The sequence below is a fragment of the Mustela erminea genome, chromosome 15 (genome assembly GCF_009829155.1).
Source record: "Mustela erminea isolate mMusErm1 chromosome 15, mMusErm1.Pri, whole genome shotgun sequence".
Lineage (NCBI taxonomy): Eukaryota > Metazoa > Chordata > Mammalia > Carnivora > Mustelidae > Mustela > Mustela erminea.
Genome location: NC_045628.1, coordinates 79,917,449 through 79,935,810, shown reverse-complemented (window position 1 = coordinate 79,935,810; position 18,362 = coordinate 79,917,449). Strand labels below are relative to the sequence as shown.

Here is an 18,362-nt window from a genome sequence, read left to right as displayed (position 1 = left end):
AAACAGGTGACAGGTAGAAGCTTGAAGGCACAACATCTTGATTCTGAGGCTTTCAATACCCTTGCCTTATGGCTACCAACACCCAGGGCTGAGAGACCAAGAGCTGCAGGTACAGAACATGACTCTTCTCTCCAACTTCTGCCCCAGGGTAACCCAGAGCTTCATTATAACATAGTTACATTGTGGTTTCAACTCCCCATGGGGGAAGGTGGCCATGACAGTTATGACAAGAACCTTGTAGAGCCAAAAACTCCCCCTCCTAACCAGCAGGAGGCAACACTTCGATGACTGGAATCAATTTCGGTCGGAGACCAACCTCACTATGACCCACGACCTATGCAAACATGAAGAGACACCACTCACCCCAGTGCAGTTGCCACTTCTGGGCCTGTCCACTCTCTCATTTTGAGAGTATACTGTCCTTAATAAACTGCTTTGTGCTTGCTACTTTCCTTCTGGCTGTCTTTATTCAAGTACGACTGTGTGGATCATAATGTAAATCTCACACAGGGAATCTAAGAACTGAGACATCCATTCACACAATGCAGACTCTCCCATGGGTAACAGAATGACTGAAGAAGCTTACACAAAAGTACTGATAACAAGTGAACAGTTTATGCATTCAATTATAGAACTAAAACTAAAAACAAGACTGGCGTCATGGGCAGATGAATGGTATATAAACCTATGACAAAGTAGAAAATTGCAACTGAAATAATGGGAAGATAAAAGAGAAAGAAAAAAAACAGAATAAAGTCACTATTATATAGGTTACAGGTGAACATCAAACGATGCCATTTAAAGGTGATATAGAAGATAATAAAAGAATAGGTTAAAAACTGGGAAGGGGATTAAAGGTACTACAAATGTATATAATTGAGAAGTAACCACTAGAACAAAAATTTAGTCCTTCCTAGATATGAAGTTTTTTTATTAAACTCAAGGAAAATACACCTAATAATGAGTGAAACAGTAAGTAATTATATCATAAATAACCGATGTAAAAACAAATATATCAGTTATGACAGTAAATGTGAATGAACTGAACTTGTCTACTTGAGAATTCTTCAAACTTGCTTAGAGACCAAAGGCCAACTCTATGCTGTACATATGAGAAGACATATTTGAAATGCAATGATTCATAAAACTTCTGAAAGAATTCCACATCTAGATACTCCTGCAAAATTTTAAAAGATGAACACAGAATTGGTTAAAGAAAGGGAGCAGACAAAAATGCACTACAGAAATAATAATGGCCTATACAGAAATGGCAACACTGATAATACAATTCAAGGCAAAAAAAAAAAGTAACTGAAAAATATACATACATACTGAGTTCTTACTATGGGCTAGGCCCTGTGTCAGTGACCTTGTATTCTTTAACATAATAAACAGATTAACCAATAGTGTGAGTATAATCACCCATTATACAGGTGAAGAAATGAGGCAAATATAGCTAAATAACTTGTTCAAGATCACAGAGTTAATATGTTTTGAAATTAGGATCTGAAGTTAAGCCATGGGACTCCAGATCCCATTCTTTTAACCATTACATCAAAAGTGTATACAGAACAATTATTCTTAATTATCAAAACTAGGGATCAAAATCTCAAATATCCATTCACAACTGCAGAAAGCATACAGTCACTGGGCACCTGGGTGGCTCACTCAGTTAAGCCTCTGTCTTCTGCTCTGGTGAGGATCCCAGGGTTCTGGGATCAAGCCCCTCAATGGGCTCCCTGCTCAGCAGGAAGCCTCCTTCTCCTTCTCCTTCTCCTTCTCCCACTCCCCCTGCTTGTGTTCTCTCTCGCTGTGTCTCTGTCAAATAAATAAATAAAATCTTTTTTTAAAAACAAAATGCAATGATTCAGAAAAGGTTAAAAATAAAGGGACACACAAGAACTTACCGGACAAATGGAAGACAATTAGGTTGCAATCATACCAGACAAAATAAAATTTAAGACAAAAAGTATTTGAATGGATAAATCCTAAAAGCTATTATTTCACAATGAAAAAAATCTTATTAACATCTGTAAACCTAGTAACGGAAACTATAACCAATCCAAGAAGAAAGAAATAGAAACTCTATAAATAAGAGACAGGCACCACTCGATACATAAAACAGGTCAAGGGGAGAAAAATAAGGACTAAAAGTATAAGATCTAGAAGCACCTGGGTGGCTCAGTTGGTTAAGCCTGTGCCTTCCACTGAGGTCATGATCCCAGGGTTCTGGGATCCAGCCAAGCCCAGCATCAGGCTTCCTGCTCAGAGGTGAGCCTGCTTCTCCCTCTGCCCCTCCCCCTACTTGTGTGCACACGCTCTCTTTCTCCCTCTCAGATAAAAAATATTTTTTTTAAAAAGTACCCACAGTAGTCAAAATCATAGATAGAAAGGAGAATGGTGGCTGCCAGGAGCTGGGGGAAGAAAACAATAGGGAGTATTCAGTTGGTACAGAATTTTGGTGGGGGAGATGAAAATACCTAATTACCAAGGGGGGCGGTGGGGGAGATGCAGGGGTTGGGGGAGGAAGAGGAGGAAATAAAAATACACAATTACCTCCAAAAAGGCTGAAGAAGCCCCTGGCAAAATTCAACATCCATTCCTAATTTTGAAAAAATCCTCTCTTGGATGAACAGGAATGGAGTAATAATCCTTAACAAGACTTTACCGAGAGAGACAGAAAGAGAGAAATAGAGGGAGAAAGAGGGAATGAATGAGTAGGAGCACCAACATCCTACTGGGCCAAAACCAGAGGCATGCCCACAAAGGCCAAGAACCAAGCAAGGATGCCCACTACCTCTTCTATGATTTAATACTGTTCTGGAGCCATTCACCAATACAGTCAGATAAGAGGAAACAAAGACGCAAACAATGGAAAAAGGAGAAATAAAATTCTCTACTGGCTGATGACAGGACAGTAAACCTGGAAAACCAAAAAAATTAATGATGGAAATAACTCAAGAAAGAGAATTCAGCAAGGCAGCAGGATATAAAAAACAAAACCTTCATATACACAAATAATAATAGCTTTCATATACATAAATAATAACTGGTTAGAATGTACAATGGAAGAGAAAACCTCATTTAAAACAGCAACAGAAAAGAATATAAACTTAACAAGAAGTGTTCAAGACTTACATGAAGAAATCTATAGATTCACACATTCCTAAAATGCACACAAAATGAGACTCCAGAATCCACCATTCTTGGTCAAGACACCACAACTTTATCAGGTTGTCAGTTCTCCCTAAATTAATTTATAAATAGAACGCAATTACAATAAAAATTACTCAGAAGTTTCTTTATGGAGCTACACTAGTTGACACTCAGTTAACACTGACTAGGAGGAGCTATTGAAGGAGAACTAGCTCCACCAAATATTAGAACAAAGCTCCATGATTAAAACTGTGGTAGTAGCACCTGAATAGGCAGCCAGACCCCAAAAATGCAACCAAAATCCCAAAAATAGACCCAATCTACTATTTAGAAATCTAATATATAACAATAGTGGCACCTCAAATGACTTGAGCAAAGATAGATTTCAGAAATGTTGGGACAACTGAATCCATTCTTATATCACATATCAGAATAAACTCCAAGTACAGCAGAAATATAAATGTAAAAATTGAAAACTATCCCAAGTTCTTAAAGAAATCATTTATGTAAGGAAAGGTTTTCTGACCCTGACCTAAAATCCATACCCAAAAGTTATATGTGAATTTTTGACTGCCCAGGGATTGGCAGCACTAACCCCCATGTTAAGGGTCAACTGTACTTCCTCTGGGTTTAGTCTGCTGTACTTTTTGTAACCTCTTGAGATGGCTGCACAGATCACTAAATTTTTTTCAGTCTTTCTTCTTTCCTAATATACATCTTTCCTAATATACAGCTATAAACTTCCCTCTAAGTACAACTTTAGCTGCATCCCACAAATTTTGGTATGCAGTATTTTTATGTTAATTCTGATCAAAATATTCTGTCAATCTTTTAAAATTCCCATGATTCATGGGTTATTTAGAAACAACTTTGCTTTTTGCTATTGATTTTAGTTTAACTTATATTGTTCTGTTTGACTTGAATCCTTTGAAGTATCCTGAGACTTGCTTTTGTCCCACAAGCTGCCAGCCTGGGTGAATGTCCAAACACTAGTAAATATTGTATATTTTGAAGTTGTTAGGGGCAATATCTAGCCATGCAAGGCAAATTTATTAATTGTGTTGTTCAAATCTTCTACACCCTTACTAAAGTTTGTTCACTCTGATAGAAGCGTTGTGTAAAAAAAAAATATTAGTAACTCCCTCTATGATTAAGAATGAATCTCTTTCGGGGCGCCTGGGTGGCTCAGTGGGTTAAGCCACTGCCTTCGGCTCGGGTCATGATCTCAGAGTCCTGGGATCGAGCCCCGCGTGGGGCTCTCTGCTCAGCGGGGAGCCTGCTTTCTCCTCTCTCTCTGCCTGCCTCTTCTGCCTGCTTGTGATCTCCATCTGTCAAATAAATAAATAAAATCTTTAAAAAAAAAAAAAAAGAATGAATCTCTTTCATCTCCCTATTTCAATTAAAGTCTATATTATAATCACTAAAATTCTCTTCAGATAATCTAGACACTCTACAAAAGAGAAAAGAAAGGTGAATAACTTTCTCAATGCCAGTGAAAATGGCAGCAATTTTTTCAGCCAATTATTATCCAAAATGAGTTTATAGCACCTATCTCAAAAATCATCATTATAGACATCCTCCAAGATTTCACTGGGTCAGATCCAATAACACCAGAGAGCAGATCAGCTTGCTTAATTACTCAGAGGTATATTTTGCAACTAATTCACACTGCTTGGCTCATGGAAAAAAGTTAGCAATGTGTCACAATATGCTCCATAGTGTATGACTTTTCTTCCATTTTTCTGAACCAAAATTACCTTGGTCTTGCTCTCTGGCAAAGAAGGCTAAGATCAGCCCTGCCCCTTCAGCGCCCACTGCATTGTATCCCATTGAGGCCCAATAAAATCTTAGAATCACTCTCCCACAGTGCTCCAGACAGCAATCATTACAATCTGAAACCCACTGCCACCTCTGCTTGATGGTCAAATTTCTGACGGTCTGTATGTTCAGTCTTTCCAAGAATATCCAAGCTAGGGTACAGAATGGGCATCTATTCAAATTAGTCTTCATCAGTGTCCTCCCATTTTCTCAGGTCAGGGTGTCATCTCCCACTTGGACCAAGCACCCCTCCCATGCAATCCCAGGGCACTTTTGGCTTTCCCATCTATAGCTGTATACCATAGCGATCTTTTTACATGTTTTTCTCAGCTGTTACACTATTGCCCCTCAAGGAAAGGAAGCATTTGATTCATTTTGATATCCTCAGCATACCAATACCTAGCAGGCAGACACACTCCTTCATACCCTTTCTTGTCCCCTACAATCTATTCTCTACACTGCATACCTAGTGATCCTTTTAAAATCTAAGACAAATGGTATTGTTTCCCTGCTCAAAAACTTGCAATGGCTTTCCAAGTCACTCAGAATAAAATCCAAAGTGCCACCATAGTCTCATGGACCCTACAGGATCTGGCCCTTTATTACCTCTCAAACCGCCGCCCGCCCCCCGCCCCCGCCCACCAACACATACACACACACCACTTACTCATACTACCTTCCTACCACCTTAAGGGCCTTTGAACTTACTGTTCCTCCTTCCACAAGGCTCGCTGCCAAAATAACTGCCTGCCTGGTATACTCCTTCACCTTCATCACACCTCTGTCAACTGTCATCTGAGGGATGCCTTTCCTGACCACTTCCCTGACCACATTACAACAAATGGCAGTCCCTGATACTCTATCCTCTTGCTTCTTTATTTTCTCTACAGCCCTTATCGTTACATATATTTATGTTATTTACTTATTATCCCCCATCTCCGCACTAGAATGTGATCTCAGTAAGAAAGGGCAGAACCTCACCCTCCTGAACAGCGGTTGGGATGTTTTGGGATGTTTTGCTCTAAAGAGATAGTGAATATTTCACACTCTGTAGTTTAGACCATCTCTGTTGCAACTACTCAGCTCTACCCTATAGCACGAAAGCAGCCCCAGAGAATATATAAACGAGTTGGCAAGCCCATGCTCCAATAAAATTTTCTTTACAAAATCAGGCAAAAGACCAGGTTTGGCCCAAATGCTACTGTTTACCAACCCCAGTCCTAGAATAAGTTTTGCATGCAGTACATTGACTTTGAATTAATCGATCATTTCTGTTCTTGGTCTCTAAGGCTACCTTTAATTGACAAAATAAAATACCAGCATTCCAACCACATCAGAAAAGATAACTCCAAACCAGCTTCTATAAATCTTTTACCAAAAAATCCACTTGAAGCTAATATATAGTCCTGAATATGCAATGCGTTTATTCTTACCACTAGAAAGTACATAAAAGTTAGTTTGACCCTCTGCAGAAATGTTTTAAGTAAGTTGTGTTTCAATTCATTTGAAACCAGAGAAGAATCAGCCTCATAAAAACCATGTCCTAGGGGTCCCTGTGTGGCTCAACTGGATAAGTGTCCAACTCTTTTTTTTTCTTAAGGCTTTATTCATTATTTGAAAGAGAGAGTGAGCGAGAAACAGCATGAGCAGGGGGAGAGGGAGAAGCAGACTCCCCGCTGAGTAGGGGGCATGACGTGGGACTCGATCCCAGAACCTTGGGATCATGACCTGAGCCCAAGGAAGTGGCTTACCAGAGTGAGCCACTGAGGTGCCTCAAGTGTCCAACTCTTGATCTCAGCTCAGGTCTTGATCTCAGAATAGTGATTTCAAGCCCTGCGATGGGCTCTGTGCTGCACGTGGAGCCTACTTCAAAAAAATAAAAATAAAAACATGTTCTCTGTGCTGCATGTCACTCACTTCAGCTTTCAATGTAACCAATACAAAACCTTAAGTGTGAGTTCAGAGAACATATTAAGGAAAGGAAACTGATATGCTTTCTGTGGGTGATGAAACTACAGCACAGAACTGAGAATGTTTTCCCTTCTTTTTGGCCATCAGGACACTCAGCCAAGTTCCAGTCTGCAAACTGGTTATGTCACCAGTATCTGTGTCTTCTCTTCTCGGGGGTTCAGAGCCAGCCTACGTTTGAGTACAGCCAGTGGGATGACAAGTGGTGTATGCTGGCCAATAAAACCTCCCACAGGACTTGGCTCTCTCCTACCCACCCGCTGAATTGAGCAGGAGGAAGTTCCCACTTCCTATTGGAGGCTGAGTCACAAGTGGAAAGAGCCTGACTACCGGAAGGGGCCTGTGGAAGACCACCCCAGAAGGACCCCAAAGCTTTTTTGTATTGAGTCACTGAAATCTTTCTTGAGTAAAGCACTTAGCTCTCTAGGACTAAAACACTGACCTGAGAGGCCAGAACCTTGTTAAAAGAATAGGTTTTATTGTTTTCAGTCATGATCTTCACACACCTTTAATTCTCACTACTTATATTCAGCTTCATTGTCACGGGTATTTCCTATTAGCTAATTCAAATCTTTATGTTACGGGGGACAAGGGACAAACATCCACTGTTTGTGTTTAGTAAAACCGTAAGCATCTCCAACAACGAAAATCTCAAAAAATATAGTTGGATAAACATATATTTGGATAAATATAAACATTCAAAGAAAACCTTATTTGTAACTCTCACTTATAAACAGTTGAATAAACTGTATCAGGGTCTTCTTTCTTCCAGAAAGAAAGAAGGCTCAGTAAATACTAAAATGCAGCACAATATATTTTGTCTCAAATGGAATTAGACAATCGTTAGAAACCAAATAGCATAGGAAATGGAACAATACATTTCTAAACTCTTATCTAGGACAACTAAGTAACCATAAATGTAGCGTAAAAGAAAAAATGTTCTAACCCCTGTAATACCTAATCCCTACATAATTCTATCAAGTGATGCAATGAAGCTATGTTGTTTCTGCATTTTTTTTTTTTTGAGAAGTAGTATGGAAAAAACTAGACATGTCAGAAAGGGAACTTTTTAGTCTATGTAATGTAAAAGACAAACAGTGTATGAGCTATGAAAACTTTAACTGTAACTCACGTATGAACTTCATTATCATTGATAAGCCTCGCAATCATTCAATATTAAAATAACACCTTTTAAAAAGTAGTAATGTGTTGGGGAGCCTGGGTGGCTCAGTCAGTTAAGTGATCTCTTGATCTTAGTGCAGGTCCTGATCTCAGGGTTGTGAATCTAAGCCCCTGTGCTGGGCTCCATGCCCCTTCAAAAAAAAAAAAAGGTAATGTTTTAATAACCTTGCCCCCTGCCCCCTGGCACATCTCAAAGGACAATTCACATTTTAGTAAAGCCTTTGGAAACAATGTTGTTTGCAGTGTGTAATTAAAATCTGAAGACAGGTGACTGGGGAATTTAGGGGTTTCTGTGCATTTCTGGTTTTTAAATTGAAAACCAGGATAATTAACTCTAAAAGATATACAGAACAAGAAATAAATACTATGGAAAACCAAGAACCAAGATATGTTTTAAATTCTCTAGGTTTGCTTATAAACAAAATGTATTTTTCTACTTTTATCGAAAATGGGGATGAATCCTATATTGAAAAACTACAATCTTTCCCCCCAAAATTAATATCTTACTTTTGAAGGGATGGAAGTCACGTCCGTCTGTTCCTCCTCATTGTAAGCTGTGAAAAGACTCTCTCAGAATGTCAGAATGATACAAATATAACATAAGCTGCTCCCTCTCTCCTCTCTCTCCTGTCACTCTTCTGGTCAATGTCATCCCCCTACTGGACTAGATACTTCAACCCCTAAGTGTGTAGACATTGTTCCTTCCATGTTCCACAGGGAGCGATTTAAATCCACCAACTTCTCCGTAAGTGTTCATTCCAAACAGCATAGAATATGGCCCCGCAAAAAGTTACAAAGTCAATTCAGAGCTGAACTGTGCCAAGGTAACAATTTTAACACAGGACTGCCTTACAAAACAGGGACTGGGGATGTCATGTACATGTTTTAAGGGGCTGAAAACAAAACTGTGACATTAATAGGGCCTAGTGACTCAGCCCAGGTTTTTAAAAATTACCTAGTAGTGACTGTGTTCTGCTTATTCTGTGGTCCTGAATCAAAACACAGGACACGTTCAGGTGATAAAAAAATATTTGTTGAGTATCTACTATGTGCAAAGAATACACCATTTCTTCCATTTAGCTGATAAAAAATGGCCACATGGATTCGTAGTTCAGTCAATCACATCCATACTCTTCTGTTGCAATATAATTTCTCTAAACCGCTCATGTGCACGAAATGGATAACAGCACGCAATGAGAGGAGCCAGATGAGCTAAAATGGAACCACAGCAGCATGGTAATAAAATCTTCAGCATGCACTGGAGCACAACTTTAAAAATCCAATACGGCTTTCAGTCACTAGTAAAAGGAAGTACTCAAGGACCAGAGATCACAAAGTCTATGGGAAAACGGCCAGTTGGAGCGAAGGAGGCACTGGGTGTTACCCCTGGCCACAAAGGTTGTGACCCAAACAACAGTGTGCACATGACCACATGCTTAAAAGGTTACTTAACAGAGCTGGAACACATCTACTAAGTGCTGGCTATATACAAGGCACTGTGCTTGTCTGGTGCCTGCCCACAATGAGTTTACAGTTAACAAAACAATTTACCTCTGCTTTCCCTCTCTAGGTGTGGAGGACAGGAGCTTGGTCCTAGCAACGCTATTATCACTGGTAACCAGAATGATCTGTGGTAGGCATTCAAACGTGTGGACTGCTGCAAAGAACCATAAAGCAAAATATAAAAGAAAAATAACAAAATAAATAAAACTCTGCAATAGTGCAAGAATATACAATACAGCAGAAGACGTCTTTAGGTCAATTTCAAGGCCATTGCTTCCGAGAGGTCAGAGGGCACCTTAAGAACAGGCCCAAGGGAAAACTCCATAAGCAAAAAGTCTCTGAGAAATGATCCCAGACACCGTTGAGGTCCAGAAGCACCTACCAGACCTGAAAGAGGAGAAATTACCCTGGGATATCTGAGATGTTTAAAGTTTAAAAAAAAAAAAAAAAATCAACAGAAAAAAAGAGCTAACCTGAAAGAGAAGAGGAGAGACACAGATCCAGGGAAAAGAAACAAAACAGAGTAGCTCCAAAGATTAAGGGCGAAATCTGAGTATGGAAAAATTATTCTAATCTAAGGACATCTGCTAAGATGGGAGGATAGGCTCTTACGCAAAACAAAACTGACCTTGAACACTGACAGCAGAAAGCGTCCACTCAGAAAGGAAAACAGGACAGCACAGTCACAGACAATACGACCTTCAGGGGACGCCAGGACAAGAGGCACGGCCTTGCCCAGAGCACCCCACCCTGACAGGACCCATGAGTCCCAAGAAAAGCATGTCTTAAAGAAGAAAAAAAGCATCCTTTTTTAAAAAGAAGTTAATAAAATAAGTCGTTGTTTAAAAAAAAAAAAAAATCTCACCCTGTACCAGATGTCCCTCTCTAGTGAATGCCCTTCTTTCCTCCTCATGACCAAGTTTTAGGAAGCAGTGCACACCCTGATTAGCTTCCCTACCTGAGTGCCATTCACTCCTTAGTCCACAGAAGTAAGGCTCCCCTGAGACTCCTCCAGTGAAAACCAGTAATTTGATCCTAGGGCTAAATCCAATGGAAACTTTAGAACAACTCTCTATCTGGATCTCTGGCTAGCGCGCACGCGTGTGTGTTCTCTCTCTCTCTGTCTCTCTCTCTCTCGGTTCCCTCCCATGCTCAAAACCCTCCACTCAAAAACAAAACAAAACAAAACAAAAAAACCAACAACAAAAGAAATACCCCCACCCCTTTACCCATCCTCCTGGACCCACCCTTTACCACCACCACCACCCCTCTTAAGAGCTGTCTGACACCACCTATATTACTAGTAACTTCCTGGTTTAGCATCCCTCTTTAGTGATGTTCCCTTGGACCATGGCTTCTAAGACACTCTTCATGGACCCCTCCCCCACACACACAACTGCCCTCCTCAGTCTCAATGTGGGAGCCTATTCTCTCCTATGTATCTTTTGAACACAAAAGCTCCTCAGATCACATTCTACACCACTCCTTTTCTCACTCTGTACATACTTCTTGAATAACTTCATCTACTCCAACAGCCTCCATTAACAAATACAGGCATAGGCAGAGATTCCAGAAAGTTCTGGAACTTTCTCTAAAAGAGACTTTCTCTGTTCATTGCACTCTTAGTGTCTCAGGCCAAAAGGAATGCCTGAGTAATTGAAACACTGGATAAGTTCAAATATCTTAAGTATTTTTTGCCCTAACAACTTATTACCCATTTTTTAAAAACACACTTCAACTGAGAAAAAAATCAGTCTATTTCTGTCATTATTAAATAAACCACAGGTACAATTTCTCAAACCTTAGAGTTGGGCTGGATATCACCTCGTTCATTTCCTGTTCCACACTGATTTTCACAGGAAATGCAACCACTGAACACCCAGCCTTACAAACTTATCAAAAGGAAGGTAGCGCAACAGACAGTAGAAACTGTTGATAACTTTGAGCTAGCATTTCCCACAGGGTTGGACAAATGTTATGCACCCTTGAGCTTCTTTCTACAATTCAATATCCTGCAGTCTCCCTGTGAGTTCACTGCACCACATCAGCACACAGTTTGGGAACTGTGGTGCTAAGGACTCTTAGATGTCTGTCTCCAGTCCAGACACCCTCAACACCCCAACATCCCTAAAACACTGTGTCCCATAGCCACCTGAAACTTAACAAGGCCAAATGCACCTGTCTTTTTTTCCTCCAAATGGCTGCTGCTCCATAAGAAAGGCACCATTATCCACCCAACTGGCCAGTTAGGACTCAGCACCACCCTGAACTCCTCCCTCTCCAAACTCCCCCACCACACATACAACCCCCAGCCAAGAACCAAGTCCCAGCAATTCCACCTCCTTGACCTTCTTGCCTTCCACGCTTGCTCCCCTCCATCCATTTTGTAAAGGGCAAATCGGATCATGCCCTTTTGCTTCAGAATTCTGCAACTATTTCCTTTTGCCTATAGAGGAGTCCAAACTCCTTACAATAAGAATCACAAGACCCCCCCTATGGCTCGGCCCCTAGTCACCTCTGTCTCTGTTTCTTGCCACTTCCCTGCCATTCTGCAATTGGCCGAGCCACATACATTTCCAGTTGCCCCAATTCACCCTCTCTCTGACAGCCTTTATCAAGCCTCTCCTCAGCCCTGACTCGGACCAATTTCCTTCTCTCTTATTGCTCTGGGAAGCCTTTCTCATCTCTCTGAATCATCCCAAAGCTTGGGTTTGCGGTCCCTTGGGTTTGTGAGCTCCTCTAGCTGACCCCTTTCAGGGCACGTACCATATGCCGTACTGTAACCAATGGTTAAAACTGTCCAAGAGAGCCCAGCTGAACAGGCTCTGCAAAAGGTATCCACCTTGCTTATCTTAGTATCCCCAGCACATAGGATCAACTCTGCAATAAAGCAAGCGAATGTACTGACTAGGTCATTCATGTGATGCTTCACATCCTTCTCTGCTTACTAACGCCATCACAGCACTGATTGCACCATGCTGAAATTGTGTGTCTCGGCAGACTATCAACATCTTAAGAGCTTTTCTCTCTTATTTCTGCTATGCCTGTATCAAAATAGTACAGGTACTTAGCAAGCATCCACGAAACGGCTTCTGAAGAAAAAAGCCGACTGAAAAAATTCTGGATGTCCCCACCCCACTGGATTAGGGGTGGCTACCTCTGGAGAAAGAAACAGGACAGGGCACCAATAACAGGAGGTAAAGAGAACTGAAATTTGTTACTCCATGTATCTGCATAGTGATACTCCATTGATTTTATAATATGCCTTATTTAAGTATGACTGTCATACACTATTCCTGTATTGCCAGCATAAAATGTATCCTGTGTAAAGAACCAGTCCTGAAGAACACATGCACTTGCAAGCAGCGTTTGGCTCCACGCACCCTAGAGCAGGTCCGGAGAAAATGTGACCTTAAAGAGGAAAACCGGCTTCTAAGAAAAAAAGGACTGAGAAGGTAAGCATCTACATCTGTACAGCAGCGTGGAGGCAGTCCCAAGAAAATATAAGGAATGACAATAGCATATAAGTGGAAAATATAACCTGTGATTATTCTTCAAAGAAAGTTCTGGGAACTCTAAAAGAAGACAACTTGCACTGGCCGGCCAGGGCAGACAATTCTTTTAATACTTATATTAAGCAACTGTTTTAGTGGAACATTCCAAAAACCAAAAGGTGACTTGCCACATGCAGGTTACTATGGGAAGTGTAAAGGAGACCTACAAAGACCCGCTAGAATAGACAGGAGTCTACAGCGTTGGCATGACCACTTAGCTAAGTGCATTCCACCTTTATTTTCAGAATTTTTAAAAAGACTGTAGCACAACATTGACTATAAGGTCATAAATTTTAAGGAAACAGATAAAACAATGCTATAACAGTCAGCAACTGGAAGTAGCAAGAATAATTTGTATATGTGGATAGTTCCAGAACAAGCTTCTTTTCCCTGCTAGAAGACAACAGTGAATACAGGTCAGATTGTAAATATAAGTCAAACTTCCCAACCTAGTGAGTTTTAAACATCCAAAAGGACACGACTTTAGAGAATACAAATTAAGATCTTCAAAAATGAAGAAAAATGAGCGCTATGGGGACCCTGGTAGAAAGGAGACCAGACACAATAAAAACTGCCTATGGGAAAGGTCAAACCTCGCTTTCCTTTGTTTAACCTCTCACATAGATAAAAGAACTAGCTTTCAAGAATCACCACATTGTTTCACTGCAAGAAAAGGAAAGTTGAGTAAAGCATATACAAAAAAGAAGCAAGCAACCAAGGTTCAGCAGAATGTGCCCTAGAGGCAACAGAAAAATAAGTCAATTATAACACTCTAAACTTAGTTTTGATAGAGATGGAGACATTTTAAGTTCAGACAGACCTAATTTTTATAAAATGAAAAAATATTTCAAATACTTAGCCCCTCCCCTCATAAAATGTGGGCCCTGAATCTTAAAATTTCATGCCCCAGCATGGATTTGATTTGGACAATCACAAAGCAAAAAAAAACCTTTTAATTCTCGGTGTTTTAAAAACTCCAAAATTATTTCTGCTACTAAGTGCGAATTTAAAACTGATCCCCACATGAGAAAGAATTCCTAATACGCATAACAGTGGCTAAGAAAATGAGGTGCTCCCATTCATCCGTAAGCCCATCGGTTAGCTTCTTAATAATTAAGAACTCTACTCTCCGCCACGAAACTATCCCTTGCAGAGAGGCTAAACCAAGAAGAAATCGCCATTGCCTCTAAGTAGCACAGACGGAGAGGGGAAGGTTTTCCACGCGCTGGAGCTCCGGCACGGAGGAGGGCCAGAGGCCAGGCACCGCGGCCCCCTCCTGCAGCGCAAGGAAAGTCTCCCGGGGATGATCCATACCCGCGAAGCGGCTCCCGGGCGCGCAGCCCTCTCCCCTCGACCTGCAGCGCGCCCCTCGCCGGTTGTACGACCCCCTGCCCTGCGCTCGGGGAGCCGAGCCTGGCTGCGGAGGCCGGGAGCCCCGCGGGCCCGCAGCCCCTTGGGAGGGGGCACCCGGCGCACAGGCGCGGGGAGGGCGAAGCCATGGAGTGGGCCCGACCCAGGGCGACGGGCATGCGGGGACTGGGCCACATGCGGACAGGGCGCGCGGTACCGAGGGATGTGAAAGTCCCGGACGCGGGGTAGCCCTGGGCACTGTGCGTGGGGCGCGAGTGGAGGCCCGGGCGCCAACTGCGGCCGGGATGGCGGGCGCCCGCCCCGCAGCCCGGGGAGCGCACACCGGGCAGTGCCGCGGCCGAGGGCTGGGGAGGACGGCGCGGGCGAGAGCGGCCGCCGGGCCGCGCTGCGACGGCGGGAAGCCCCAGCCGGCGCGGGAGCCAGCGCGCAGGATGCGGCTGGGCTGCAGGGCAAGGCGCGGGGCGGCGCCGCGGCCCGCAGTGGGCCCCACTGCCCGCCCGAGAGCGCCCGGCGCGATGCAGCAACTTCACTTAGCCACGGGGCTGCGGGGGCCCGGCCCGCGCCCACCCCTCCCCCGGGGCAGCCGCTCGGCCCGGAGCCAAGCAGCGAAGGGGCCAGGACTGAGGAGTCCGACCAGCCGCAACCCGCACTCACCGGTCCGCGATTCCGCCGCCGGCCCCGGGGCTGCGCTCCGAGCTCCATGGTCCCACCGCGCCGCGGCCGCCCGGCGCCCCCGCCCCGCAGCACACCGCACGCAGCGGCGCCAGCGACGCCGCCTCCGGCCCGGCCACGGCCGCGGCCACGCCCCCTCTCGGCTGGGGGCCCGGCCAGAGCAAGAGGGGGACTCAGCGCCGGCTCCACCAACCAGAGGCCTCTCACCAAGCCGCTTCACCAGGATTGGCGAGCGCCTCAGCCAATGGGAAAACGGAAGGAGCGCGGAGCGTCGGCGCCGAAGGGCGGGGGATTGCGGAGGAGGTGGCTCTCACGATCGGTCCTCCGCCCCCCGTTCCGGCTGAGGCTTTGGCCCTAGTGCCTCCAGAGTGGAGGAGAGGCAGGGATACTTTGGGCCGAGTTTATTTTAAGGGGCCCTTCCATCACCTTTGCTGACAATGTACCCATTGCAGTCCCTTTGAGTTTCCACCCGTTCCCTAACCTTACCTGGGTTTTGAGGGCTCCTGCAAAAACGTCCATCTACCTGTAGGTAGTCAGAGGTCCTGCAGGGTTAAGGGTTCAGGCAACCTTGAGAGGATAATAGACATCGTCATCTGTTGGTTTTATGCCCTTCTCAAATCCGTTAGCGTTTCTGCCTATTCTCATATCCTTCTACAGAGTCTTCCCTTTTTAATCATCTTGTCTCCAGTCTCCCTCCACCCCACATGTGAGAAAATTCACAATGCCTATTAAACATGACATAACATTGAAACTAAACCCCGTAGCAATGAAACACAGCCAGGTGGTACTTGATGACTCAGACGTAAACTTAAGAATGGAAGAGGAAAGGAAAGGAAGAGAAGAAAAGAAAGAAAAGCCAAGTATGTTCTCCTAGGTCCTGAAGGAAAGGTTAAAAACATTAGATAGAAATGTTATCTATATTTCAGTTTGCATGCCTTTATTCTTTTTGATTTACAAGTAAAATCACTAAATTGAAAAAACTTAAGAAAAAAGTTCAAATCCTAATGAAGAGTCCAGAAAAAACTAATTCAGATTGTCTTGCTCTTGACTGTACAGATGTGTGATAACGGTTCACATCTGTTACAGCTAGTTACAGCAACTACCAGCTAGGAAAAATGAATAGCAGTTGCTAACAATATTAGCAATGTTTGCAATATCAGAGGTGCTGAAGAAAAATCCCCAGTCCCTCCTCATGTTAATCTGTTAACCCACCTTACTTCCAAAGGAACAATTTCAAAAGCCCTATTTTAAGGTAACATGTACTTAGTTTCCATTTCATGTCAACATGAAATATACTGACAATTAATAATGTAAATAGAACTGTAGTGAATTTTTTTTTTAATTTATTTATTTGACAGACAGAAACCACAAGTAGGCAGAGAGGCGGGGGGGGGGGGGGGGGGGGGGGGGGGGGGGGAGCGTAGTGGGGGTAGGGGGGGTGGAGGCACGCTCCCTGCTGAGCAGAGAGCTGATGTGGGGCTGGATCCCAGGACCCTGAGATCATGACCTGAGCTGAAGGCAGGGGCCTTAACCCACTGAGCCACCCAGGCGCCCCAGAACTGTAGTGAATTCTTAACAGTGTTCTGTGTTTGAAATATTGATACTAGAGTGATAAATTTCTTCTGAATTCAAAGCTGAATTGGTATACAAATTTAAATGACTTTCCTTCATTTTTGACTTCACTTACCCCGGCAATAGCTTCCATGTCTGTATTTAGGTCATTGACTTAAAAAATAGGAAGCTGTAGGTTACAAAAAGTATGTTTTCAGAGTTACTAATCACATTTCCCGTGCTCCTTCCCTCTTCAGTGAGCCCACCTTATGTGAACTGCTGCTACACTCAGTTTACATCCACTATTAACCCTTAATCTTACTGTCCTGAAGCGTTCAGGATTGTTTCACATAGGTCGGTCTTATCTCTAATTAGGTGGTAAGTTCCATGAGGGTAAGGTCCTTATTTTAAACTCTTACTTCCTCTCCCCATAATGTCTAATGCAGTGCTGAACATGTAAATATAACTCCATCCTAGCATTGTGTCTATAATATACAGAAATTTTTTCAAATGTAGTACTTCTGTGAACCAGTCCTTTAAATAAAAATTGCTCAGAATAGTCTTGTTAGGGAGATAGCGTCTCACACTTAACAGTGCTTAAAAAACGTTGCCATATCAGGGAGTGAATTGGTTGCCTGTAACAGAAACTTGACTAAATTCTTACCAAATAGAGGGTGCTTCTCATCACACAGCAAGAAGTCTAGAGACAACCCTGGGCTTCTGCGACACCTCCATCGTGTTGTGTACCTCAGATTCCTTCTACCCATCAGTTCTGCTGTCCTTGTCAGGTGACTTGGTCTCCTCACAAGATGATTGTTCCCATTCTGGGTACTGTATCACAATCTGGAAAATGGCAGGGATATGGGTAAAAGGCAAAAGATCAAAGAAGTGCATGCCAACTGGGTCTTCCTTTTTAACAATTTTTCTGGGAAGGCCCAACCAGCATTTACTGGCTACACTGTGTCACACTGACCGTTTCCCCACCACCTGCCCCTGACCTCCACTCAATGCCAGTCTGAAATACTAAGTATTTAAGGCCAGGGACCTTGTCTGCAACAATGTCAGGTTTTTGTTAGTAAAGAAGAAGAAGAATGCAATTTCTGCCATAGTTGTGGCATAAATGAATATGTGATTGGACCCTCACTCTATTCATGAGATGACACACTTAAAAAAAAAAGTCATTCAAATCTTAATAAGAAAACCAACAACCCAGTTTAAAATTGAGCCAAAGATCTGAACAAACCTCTCACTGAGGTAGAGATGGCAATATACAGATGGCAAATAAGGATATCCTCAATAGCATATGTCAGAGAATTGCAAACTAAAACAAAAATGAAATAGCACATCTTCTAGAATAGCTAAAATTCAAAAAACTAGTAATATCAAATTCTGGTAAGGATGTGGGGCAATGGGAATGTTCATTCACTGTTGATGGGAATGCAAAATGGTATAGCCATTTTGGAAGATAATGTGGCAGTTTTTCACAAAGCCAAGCATAGCCTTACCATACAATCTAGCAATCATACTCCTTTGTATTTACCCAAATGAGTTGAAAACTTATGTCCACACATAAACTTGTGCACAAAT

At 42.8% G+C, this 18,362-nt stretch overlaps 1 protein-coding gene across 2 annotated transcripts in view; it reads right to left on the bottom strand.

Moving 5' to 3' along the window:
* The window catches only part of WASF3 (WASP family member 3), a 128,688-nt gene extending 113,318 nt beyond the window's left edge, over positions 1-15,370 (bottom strand). For both annotated transcript variants that reach the window (XM_032314746.1, XM_032314747.1), the window contains exon 1: positions 15,207-15,370. The gene's annotated coding sequence lies outside the window, so the exon portion shown is untranslated. The remainder of the gene's footprint in view (positions 1-15,206) is intronic.
* Between the last annotated feature and the right edge of the window lie 2,992 nt (positions 15,371-18,362).